This window comes from Canis lupus, chromosome 16, assembly GCF_048164855.1.
Source record: "Canis lupus baileyi chromosome 16, mCanLup2.hap1, whole genome shotgun sequence".
Lineage (NCBI taxonomy): Eukaryota > Metazoa > Chordata > Mammalia > Carnivora > Canidae > Canis > Canis lupus.
In genome coordinates this window covers 58,187,768-58,199,202 of record NC_132853.1, presented here as the reverse complement: position 1 = coordinate 58,199,202, position 11,435 = coordinate 58,187,768, and positions in this window count along the sequence as shown.

Below are 11,435 nucleotides of genomic sequence, written 5' to 3'. Positions count from 1 at the left end.
GGAATTTTGAGCAGCAGGGAGGAGGTGGTTGCTCCCACATCCCCTCCTCCCAGCCCTGGTGGCCTGTCGCTGCCTCAGCTCCCCTGGGAGTGGGGGCTGTGTCTCGGGCGCCTCCCATCCAGGCTTGGCACTACCTGGTCTGGCAGCGTGTGTTTGCCAGCGGAGGGGGCCACATGCAAATCTGTGACGGGAAGGACAGACTCCCCCGGAATAGTGAGTATGGGAGGGGGGGCGCAGAAAGAAGAGAGTGCATGTGTGCACGTGTGCGTGGGCGCCTGCTTGCGTGGACACGGAGTGTGCATGGAAGGATATACTTGAAAACAACCCGTAGCCTTGGTTGCTTCCGTGATGGGGCAGTAGGCGGCTGGGAGATGGGATGAATTTCTTTCCCGTGTCTGCTGTCACACAATCAGTGGCTTCAAACAACACAAACTTATTATCTTATGCTTCTGAAGACCAGAAGTTTCTTTTCTTTTTTTTTTTTAAGATGTTATTTATTTATTCATGAGAGACACACAGAGAGAGGCAGAGACACAGGCAGAGGGAGGAACAGGCTCCATGCAGGGACCCCGATGCGGGGACTCGATCCCTTGGAGACCAGAAGTTTCAAATGAGCCCACAGAGCTGTGTTCCCTCTAAGGACTGTGTCCCACCCCCCATTCATATTGTTGAAGCCCTGATCTCCCCAAGGCGAAAGTGTCTGGAGGTGGGATCTTTGGGAAGCGGTTAGGGCTAGATGAGGTCCTGAGGGTGCCCCCGCCCCGGAAGGGATTGGTACCCTTATAAGAAAAGGCACATTATTGTTTTTAGGGCCCTTATAAGAAGAAAGACCAGAGAGCTTGTTTTTCCTTCTTACTATGTCTCTGCCTCTCTCTCTGTCTCTCATGAATAAATAAATAAAATCTTTAAAAATAAATAAATAAATAAAACCCATGACTATTATCTATTCAAAAACACAATGCCAAACAAAGGTGAGCTGAGAGGGGTCCAGGGGTGCCCAGGACAGTGTGTGTGACCCCTCCCTGGGCCTCGGTCTCTCGTAGGAGGGAGTCAGGCAGCATGGATGGATCAGGGCCTGTGGGACTGAGCGCAGCCCATTGGAACCCTCAGAGCCTCAGCCTTCACCCTGTTGGAGGGGATGGTGGGATTCCCTTTCCTCCTGGCGCTGCTTCGAGATTAAAGCACCGAACACACCCAAGATGCACCCAAAGTGGTAACCTGTGCTCGTGGAAAAATGGTGACAAAGCCACATTGGCTCGCATCCGTAAGGTGTCCACAGAGACAGAGCAATCCTTCCACCCAATGTCCCACTTCTCTGCAAAGGCTCTGTGCCCTGGTAGCGCCTCCTTCCCTGTGGCAGGTGGCAGTCCCCTCCCGGCTGCGGGGAAGGATACCTGGGACTCCCCACCCCACCCCACCCCACCCCACAGCGTCCCAGCCCCACCTGGGATCTCACCCCTGCTCCCTGTCCTGGGGGTGGCACAGGAGGGCCCAGGACTGAGCACGACCCTGGAGCCTGCTGGCAGGGCCTCAGAACCAGGCCTGTCTGCCCCCACACTGGCCCCCCCTGCCTCGCCTGCCAGCACCCCTTCCCTGCCGGCGGTAAGCGCGCCAGGCTTCCGTTCCTGGGCCGTTCCTGGTCTCCGTGGCTCACTGATGGGACTCGGGTCCCCCAGGGCCCTGGAGGCGGGGCACGACCCAGGACGCGCCAATCAGGACAGGGTGCGGCGGGGACAAGGCCCCGGGCAGGCGGCGGCGACCCGGAGCCGCTGCAGCCACTTTCTGCCGCCACTAGGGAGAGCCTGCCGGCGGCCCGGGAGGCCGAGGGGGCCGGTGCCCAGGCGCCCGCGTGAATCTGGATCCAGCTGTGCCCGTGGCCTCTTCTCCTGTGTTCTCATCGTGCGACTCGGCCCCTTCCAAAGGCTCGGCCAGCTCGCTGGCTTTGCCCAGTGCTCGCGAGCACACTGGCCATTCGTGCACCGGCTCGCGGGCTCGCCGTGACGCTAAGTAAGATAGAGAACCGAAGGACCAAATCTTTAAAAAAAAAAAAACAAAACAAAAACAAAAAACATGGGGAACCTGGGTGGCTCAGCAGTTGAGCATCTGCCTTTGGCTCAGGGCGTGATCCCGGGGTCCTGGGATCCAGTCCCTCATCGGGCTCCCCGCAGGGAGTCTGCTTCTCCCTCTGCCTGTGTCTCTGCCTCTCTCTGGGTCTCTCATGAATAAATAAATAAAATCTTAAAAAAAGAAAGAAAGAAAGAGAAAGAACCGAAGGACCTAATTAGATACACGCTAAGCAGTTGGGTCAGAGTCCTGTCAATCACAGAATAGGCCGGAGTCGAAGGAGACTGCTCCTTCTCACCAGGAAAACACCCTAGGAAACAGCCTTAGCTAGACTATCAGAGCACCCATGTCGGGGGTGGGGGCTAAGGAGTAGGGGTGGGGGTGGGGGAGAGACCCCCTCCGTCTGCAGAGCCAGCAAGGCCCTGGCAGGAAACGCCCATCAGCCTCTGTGGACACATCCTAAGGCGACTGCAGTGTGTCACACCCTTGACAATTCCCTCTTTGTGGGTCTGGGCAGAGGCTGGAACTGGGGTCTAACGAACAGAACGTGGCAAAGGGGATGGGATGTCCCTCCACGGTTACAGACAGGACTCCCTCTTAGCAGACTGGACCGAGACCGTCCCCCACTGGCTTGATGAAGGGACCAGCCATGTTGAGGAAGCTCAGGGGGTCAGGAACTGTGGCCTCTGGCCTCCGGCCAGCAGGACCCCCAGACCCTCTGTCACACAGCTGCAAGGAGCTGAGTTCTGTCAATAACTGGAAAGAACCTGGAAGTAGATCTTTCTCGGCGGCGGCTTAAGGTGAGGACCTGGCCTAGTCACCACGTTGCTGGCAACCCTGCAAGATCTTGAGCAGAGGACCCAGCTGAGCAACCCCTGACCTCTGACCTGATGCCACCGCCCGATGTTGGATATATGAGTTGTTTAAGCCACTGAATGTGTGATAATTTGTTACACAGCATAGAAAAGAAGCTCAGCGTCTTGCTGAGGTCTGGAGTGTCAGAGAGAAGAAGCAGCAGAAGGAGCAAGAGGCCAGGACTCCTCACTGAGTTGAGGAACCATTTCCCAGGGCCCGCTGGTTACTTCTCACCTCTAACTTGGTTCAAAGCAACCATCACTCAGCATTGTTCACAGTGTCTGCGGGGCAGGAATTTGGGAATGGTTCAGCTGGGCGTTCTGGCCTGAGGTCTCTCCTGGGGCTGCAATCATCTGAAGGCTCGTTGGGGCTGGAGGACCCACTTCCGGGGTGGCCCATTCACAACTGTTGGCTGGAGGCCTCTGTTCTTCTTCCCATGAGCCTCTCCATGGGGTAGCTCGAGGGTCCTCGTGGGATCAGGGACTGGCTTCCCCCAGAGCAAGTGGACCCAAGGACCAAGATGGAAGAAGCCACACAGATCAGCTTGGGTCAGGGTGGGAGGGGCTGAACACCGGGAGACAGGTTCACGGGGCCCTCTTGGAGACAGGTCACCATACAAGGGTGGCAGTGGGAACGAGGCCAGTGGGGGCTTGGAGAGGGTCATGGAAGGAAGAGTGGGATGCTTGTAAAGCTAGGGAATTCTCTGAGCGTACCCCAAGGCTCTCAGGTGTGAGGCTACCCCCAGCTCCCTCTTCAGCTCCCTCCTCCTGTGGCTTAGGGGATGAGTTGGGAGAAAAACCCACGGGTCCCAGTCTTGCTGTCCCAAATTGGGTGCTGGACACCAGGGGATCCTCAGCCCTGCAGAAAAGCGCAGGGGAAGGAGGGATACCCCATCTGGGCCACTTGTCCTTGCTGCGGGACCCCAGCTGATTGCTCCCCTCTCTCAGCTTCTGTCTCAGTGCAGGTGAAGCTTACCTGCTCCCTCAGTTTAGAGATTGGGGGCCTGGAGGAGGGCGAGATGGGGTTAATAGGTACTGGGTGCTGCTGCCTGCCAGGCCCTGTGCAGTGTTCCCCCGCTGAAATCTTGAATGACCTTCACATGGGGTGCTGTCCACCCACATTATCCATGTAAAGAAACAGGCTCAGTGGCAAGTGGGGAAGGAACCAGGGAAGAAGCCTCCCTGATGCCTCAAGGGGTCCGATCAAGGCTCCTGCAGCCAGGGCCTCCCTCCCTGCTTTGAGTGGGGAGCCAGGGAGGGAAGAGGGAAGGAGGGACCCCTGGGGAAGTTAGTGCCTGACAGGGGGTGCAGGGCTGGGGGGCTGAGCCCACGAGAGGGCTGGAAACCCTGCTCCGAGCCACCTGAGACCCTGAGGCTGACGCCGCTGGCCAGCTTGCTGGCTGCCAGCCTTCCCCCCATTGATCTGGAGAGTGAGTTCGGCTCACGTCCCTGGCTGAGCGGGCTTCCTGGAACCATACTGCCCTGTCTCCCTTGGGGCCAGCCCAACCTGGCTGCGGGGGGGAGGCCCCATGATGGGAGGAGATGGGTGGCAGGTGCCCCTAAAGCCGGCTGGGCCCTCGGATCTCCTGTGCCCGATGCCCTGGGCCCTGGGTCCCAGGAAAGGCCCTCGTGCTTCAAGGGGAGGGTCCGGTGGGAATGCTGAGGCCAGATTCAAGCAGGCAAGAAAGATCGTGGACCTGGAATTCTGGACGGGAAGAACAAGATCCCCTCTGGGTCAGGGGAACCCGGTAGACCGTGCCCCACGAGAAGATTCGGGAGGGGCAGATAGGGAGGAGGTGCAGAGTGAGAAAAAGCCAAGGAGTCCCCTGCAAAGCCCAGGAAGGGCCGCTGCTGCCACTCCTCCGAGTTCACTGCCCGCAGGGTCCCACCTGTGTGTCCTCGCCAATGCCCGGTCAGGCGCCTTATCCCTAATTCCTGTTACCAGGTCACTCCCTGCACCCAGTGGTTGCAGATCCCAAATCCAACATGTGGGCTGACCTCTGGGAGGACAGTGCGCAGTGAGTGCTCCACACTCGCCTACATATCCTGGAATACTCGGGCAAACTCAGGCCTGTGACCCCTGGTCTGATGCAGCAGCGCACACGCACACACGCACACACACACGCACACACGCACCCACATGCACACACGGGTCCCTGCACCCAGGTCGCCTGAGCTCCCAGAGCTGCATGAGGAAAGGTGACCCTTGCTCCCGAGGAGCGCGGCTACCTTCAGAGCGTCCTGCCCACCCCACCCCCTGCTGCCCATCTCAGCTGCTGCTCCAGACAGCGGCTCATGTGACCCAAAACCTGGGCATGACAGCACCCAGGCTCAAGGCGGGCCGGGGCTGGGACCTCTGCAGAGCTTGCCTGGAAATGGGAGGCCAAAGAATGCAGTGGGCAGCTTGGCAGAGAGACAGACAGAGCCACTGGGCTTCCAGTAACACGCTGGCCCTGCCCTGACCTCGCCCACCGGCTCAGACACTCAGCCAATAGATGCCCGGGCCCGGGCCCCAGCCCCCGGCAGCACCCGGCCCAGCACAGCTGCTGCACGGCCCTCCTGGTCACTACCCCTTGCCCCCGGCGACAACAGGACTGGAACTGGATCCCTGTCCTCTCAGGGTTCCAGCCGTGCCGGGAAGGGGGTATCTTTAGCTTCCCTTCCTGGAAGCCCACTGGCTCCAGTCCCACCGTGGCCCAGCAGCATCGCCTCCAAGCCAGGCCACCTCCCCCTCTAGCACCAATTCCCTAGGAGAGGAGCAGCCGCTGCAGAAGGGCTTACGTGGCCATTCGGGGTTAGGACCCCTGCACCCCGCTTGCAGATAGAAGTGCCCACACAGCCCTCCTTGGCCCCCTCCTGAGTCCTGCTTGCATGGGGGTGTTGGCCAAATACACCCCACCCCCACTGAATTAAAGGACCTGAAGTAGTGTCAAGACGCATCCCTGGCCAGAGGAGGAGACCGAGCTCCGGGGGGCAGATGGAAGGGGCATAGTGGACCAGAGCGACTTGCAAATGGGGCAGGACAAGACCTGAGGCCGTTCCTGACATGCTAGAGTGTCTCCCTGGTGCCACAGTGTGAATCATGAAACGACCTGGGTGGGGACTCCTTAATCGCATGCCCTCCTGGGTGCAGGGATGGCCAAAGTAGGTGCGTGGCTCTGAGAAAGCTGGAGCCCGGAGAACTGAAGGCAGCGGCGTTGCTGACCGCAGCCAGAGAAAGGGCTCGTGTCCTTGGAGGGGGAGCACCCACCTGTGGGGCCTCGCCCTGGAAGAGGGCCGGCGGGTGCGGGGGGCAGGACAGGTGATAAGGAGCTGAGTCAGCAACAGGGCCGGAGAGGACCAACTGGATCTCAAGCTGCAGGGTGGCCCTGGGGCCTCAGGAACTGGGTGAGGGCGCGGTGAGCCCCTGACCCAGGAATGAAAGCAATCAGGTCGGGCCTGACCTCATTTCCTGGCCAAGAAGACACTCAGCACGGACTGTAAAACCAAGACTGGGATGGGGTAGGCCAGGGAAGCCTGCTGTCTGTCCCCCCGGGGGGCTCGCAGTTTGGGTGGGGGGGGAGGGTGGAGTGGGCAGGCAAGAAGAGACACAGGGAGCGCCCAGTTAGCCAGAGCGCGAGAAACGTCAGAAAGAAGGAATAAAGGAAGGGCCCGGTGTGCAGAGGTGAGCACCTTGCAGCTGGTTGAGGAAAAGCTCAGGAAACCTTCCTATCCTGGCAAAGGAGGCGTTAGGGGAGGCAGCCTGATGGGTTGTGTGCAGGGTCAGTAGCAGACACAGGGGCCCCGGGGTCAGGGGGCACCGTGCTTGGGGCGGCACAGAAGCGAGAGGTGGGAAAGGATGGGAGGTGTGAGCTTCTCAGGCCTGGGATTTGGGCTGCAAGTAACACAACAGAGACTTAAACCATAAAGATATTTGCTGTTTGTCAAGAAACCCGGAGGTTTGGGGTTCCAGAGCCAGTTGGCAGCTCAAGGATATCAGCAAGAGCTCAAGTTCTCTCTGTCCTTCCGTGCCACCGATTTGGGGTTACTAATTGTCCTGTCGCCCAGAGCTTTTCCAATGTTAGTGCTGAAAGACCTGCATCATGGGAAATCAAATCCAGACTTGCGGTCACCCTAGTATTGGAGATGGTGTCCTCATGGGCACAAAAAGAGCTGCTGCGGCTCCAAGCATTACAGCCTCACAGGACAGGGCACTGAGCAAGAGGAAATGGGGTGCAAGCAAAACAGATTTCTCTTTGAACCTCTCAGAAGCCCTGAGAGACCTTCCCTAGTCACGGGAAGCCTAGGGTTGCATGGTCACCCTAGACGAATCACTGGCAAAGAGTAGGGGGTCGGTATGACTTGTTTAGACCTATCACTATTCATCCCCTGGTGTCCCCAGGCAAAGCAAGGGCACAGGAAAGCACAGGATTTCTCTGGCTTAGAGCTGAGAGTCTGAGGCTTCAGGGAGGCCTGGATGGTAGGAAGTGGGGCCAGGAGCGAGGTGGAGGGGGGTGCCTGGAAGAGGAGGAGGATGCTAGCAGAAGGAATGGGGGGGTCCTGAGCTGAGGGTGTGCCCAGGAGGCCAGTGAGGCTAGAGCCCAGGTAGGGGAGTGGGAAGGGGGCAGAGGCCCAATCGCTAGGGAGCCTGGGGAGGCGCCTGGGAGGAGCTTGGGTTAGTCCCATCCCCCACCCCCACCCCTGCCCCCCGGGGGACCTGCAGAGGCTGGAGCCCTGTCACAGCAGCCTAGCTGAGCACATGGTCAGGTTTGTGTTTCAGGAAGCCCCCTCCTGCTGCCATTGGGCCAGGACCCCGGGGAGCGGGGGAAAGGAGCAACTGGTGGAAGGTCTTGGTCCTGTAGGGGAGAGGCAGAGGGGTGAGGAGGGGCTGGCTTCTGGATCTGCTCCGAGGGCAGAGCCGGCTTTGCTGCTGGACTGATCGTGGGGTGCAAGGGGAGCAGAGGGAAGGGCAGAGGCTCGGCTTGGGGCCGGGTAACTGGCGGCCTTGGGTGCCAGTTGCTGAACTGGGAAGGGTATGGGAGGAGGGCACAAGGGTGTGACCAGATCTGGGCGTCGGCCTGGCTGGTTATGGGGTTTTCTAAAAAATCTTTTATTTATTTATTTTTTAAGATTTTATTTATTTAGGGATCCCTGGGTGGCGCAGCGGTTTAGCGCCTGCCTTTGGCCCAGGGCGCGATCCTGGAGACCCGGGATCGAATCCCACGTCAGGCTCCCGGTGCATGGAGCCTGCTTCTCCCTCTGCCTGTGTCTCTGCCTCTCTCTCTCTTTCTCTCTGTGACTATCATAAATAAATTTAAAAAATATATATTTTATTTATTTATTCATGAAAGACACAGAGAGAGGCAGAGACAGAGGCAGAGGGAGAAGCAGGTTCTCCGAGGGGACCCCAACGCAAAACTCGATCCCAGGACCCCAGGATCATGACCTGGGCCAACGGCAGACGCTCCACTGCTGAGCCACCCAGGCGTCCCCTAAAAAAACCTTCTAAATTGAAGGGCACCCGGGTGGCTCATTTGCTTAAGGGCCCAACTCTTGGTTTTGGCTCCAGTCATAATCTCGGGGTGCTGATCAAGGCCCCCATCAGACTCAGGCTCAGTGGGAAGCCGGCTTGGGATTCTCTCTTTCTCCCTCCGCCCCTCCCCTGCTTGCTCATGCTCTCTCTCTATCTCTATCTCACTCAAATAAATAATCTTCTTTTTTAAGATTTTATTGATTGATTGATTAGAGACACACAGAGAGGGGCAGACACAGGCAGAGGGAGAAGCAGGCTCCTCGCAGGGAGCCCGACATGGGACTCGATCCTGGGACCTGTGATCACGCCCTAAGCCCATGGTAGACTCTCGACCCCTGAGCCACCCAGGCGTTCCAATAAATAAATCTTTTTTCAAAAAAAATCCTTTAAATTGAGATATACAGACAGAAAAATGCAGAAACCCTGGGCATGTCGCTGGGTCCAGGTCAGGACACAGAACATTTCCAGCCTCCATGCGTCCTCAAGCAACTCCTCCAAAGTTATTAATAACCATGCCCTTGACTTCTAACACGGTCCCCGTTTTTCCTGTTTTTGCACTTTTTATAAGAAGGAAATCGCACAGCGTGAACTCTCTTCTGCCTGGCTTCTTCCACTCGATGCTGGCTGAGAGCCCCCCGGCTGGCGGGGCAGTGGGCGGCTGGGCCCACGCGGACTGAGCCTTTGTCCTGATGGCCAGTGGGCCACTTCCTCTTTGGGGCTTTAGGACAGTGTTGGTAACAAACGTTCTAGAACATCTCTTTTTAAAAATTTATTTATTCATGAGAGACCCAGAGAGGCAGAGACACAGGCAGAGGGAGAAGCAGGCGCCCTGTGGGGAGCCCGATGCGGGACTCGATCCCAAGACCCAGGGTCACGCACGCCCTGAGACGAAAGCAGAGGCTCAACCGCTGAGCCCCCCGGGTGTCCCCTAGCACATGTCTTTTGATGAGCAGCCAAGGACCTTCCGTGGCATCGCCGGGTCACGGGTTAGGGGTACGTTCAGCTCCAGCACATGCTCCGAAGCAGGGACAGAGTGGCTGCACCCCACCCCCCTGCGCCCCTGGGCGCTCCGGAGCTTCCCACGCCAGGGCTCTGCTGCCCCTTGCATTTGAGCCATTCGGCGGTGGGTAGACAGTGGTATCACGCTGAGCATTTACTTTGGGAACCCTCAGGTGTTTGGTCCATCTTCCTTTTACACCCTGTGTTTGCCCCACCAGTGTTTGAGGGTCCCGTATATCTTCTGGATCGGGGTCCTTTGTCGAATCTTTGCATTGCAATGGGCTTCCTGCTCTCCGTAGCTTGCCTAGGGATGGCTCGGGCTCAGGGGACCTCAGCACGGCTCCCGAATGACCACCAGGCCTCCCCAAGAATATTCCATCCAAGTAACCCAGTGCATTTGTCAGGTAAGCAGGTCAAAGACAGGTCCCAGCCCCCACACCCCCACCCCGGGTGCTGCCTAGGTCACTGTGTAGAAACTTGATAGAAATTCTAGAACTGTCACTGTCCATAGCCAAGCAGGCGTATGTCAGCCTGGAACACGTCCAAAACGGAAATTGGGGGCCCGCGAGCTCAGATGTGAGCACATGGCCAGTGAGGGAGCACCGACCACTGTCTTGGGGCTGTTTTGTCACCGCATGCCACGAGGGGACAGGGACTGGCCGGGGTGCCCCAGGAGCCCCACGGACGCTTGCTCGAGGCAGGCGGTACCTGGAAGAGGCCCCGCTCCTGGGAGCAAGGGAGGGCAGTGGGAGCCTCGAACAGCCAGGCCATGGACCTCTGGTCTCTGGGAGCTGCGGCCTGGGCGTGGCAGGATGCTTCTGACCAGCAGGTGGCTGCTGCTGGCCCCAAGGTGACCAGCCGCCCAGCCCCAGGATGCTCTGCTCTTGTGAAGAGATGTGGGGGTGACTCCACGGATGGCCTTTGGCTCCCACTCCTGGACAGATAACCAGAGGCAGTCTGATCCACCAGTCCCATCAGCCACAGCAAGGTGGAGGGGGGTGCACAGGGCGCCCCCTGCTCGACCCAGGGGAGCTGCTTCTCCGGATAGAGCCGGCTCCTCTCCTGCGCCCCTGCACCAGAGCAGCTCAAGCTGGCTGTAGATCTGGGGATCCATAGAGTGACACTCTCCCCCGTCACAGTCCCCCCAAATCCTGCTCCCTTCCTGGGTCAGCTCACTCCCTGGTGGTGACTTCACATCAGCAGCCACCTTTCTGCTCCCCTCACACCTCCCTGCACCCTTCTTTGGCAGCATGGAAACAAAACCTAAATCCATCTCCCCCTGAGATGGACCAGGGCTGGGCAAGGAGCACCACAGGCCCCTCCGCAGCCCTCCCTGCATGGGTCCCCTCTCCCCCACTTCCCATTGCGGACATGCCAGGCCATCTCCCATCCCGACACCCCCCTCGGCACGCCCTCAGTTCACGGGGGCAAAAGGCCACCGCCCCAGCTGTGGTCCCATCTGTGTCCTCCTCTCATGGGGGTCCCTCGGCGCCCTCTGGCACCGCTGCTCACCCCTCCCCACAGGCGCAGCCACACTCCCAGGGCTTCCTCCCAACACTGAGCAATCCTCAGTGACACCAGCTGGGTGCCCCACACTTTAACTCAGGTCTGACACCATCTACCTGGAGACAGACCCCCCAGATCCAGGCCTCAGCCCCACGAGGCCACCCTGCACTTCCAATGCAAGTAGGGCGTCCCCAGGTAACCCCCCACCCCCCGCTTCTGTCTGACTTGGCCACAAATCAGAGGTTCCCATCATGCCTCCTCCTTGGATTTGAGCATTTGCTAGAGCAGCTCACAGAACCCAGGGAAACAGGTTTAGGCTTAGGTTTACCAGTTTATTATATAATAAAGGATATGGCAAAGGATACAGATGAGCAGCCAGGTGAGGGGATTCATAGGGTGAGGTCTGGGAGGGTCCCGAGCACAAGAGCAGCGGAGTTGGGGCACTGCACCCTCCTGGCATGAGGACGTGCTCACCCACCCAGAAGCTCTCCAAACCCCAG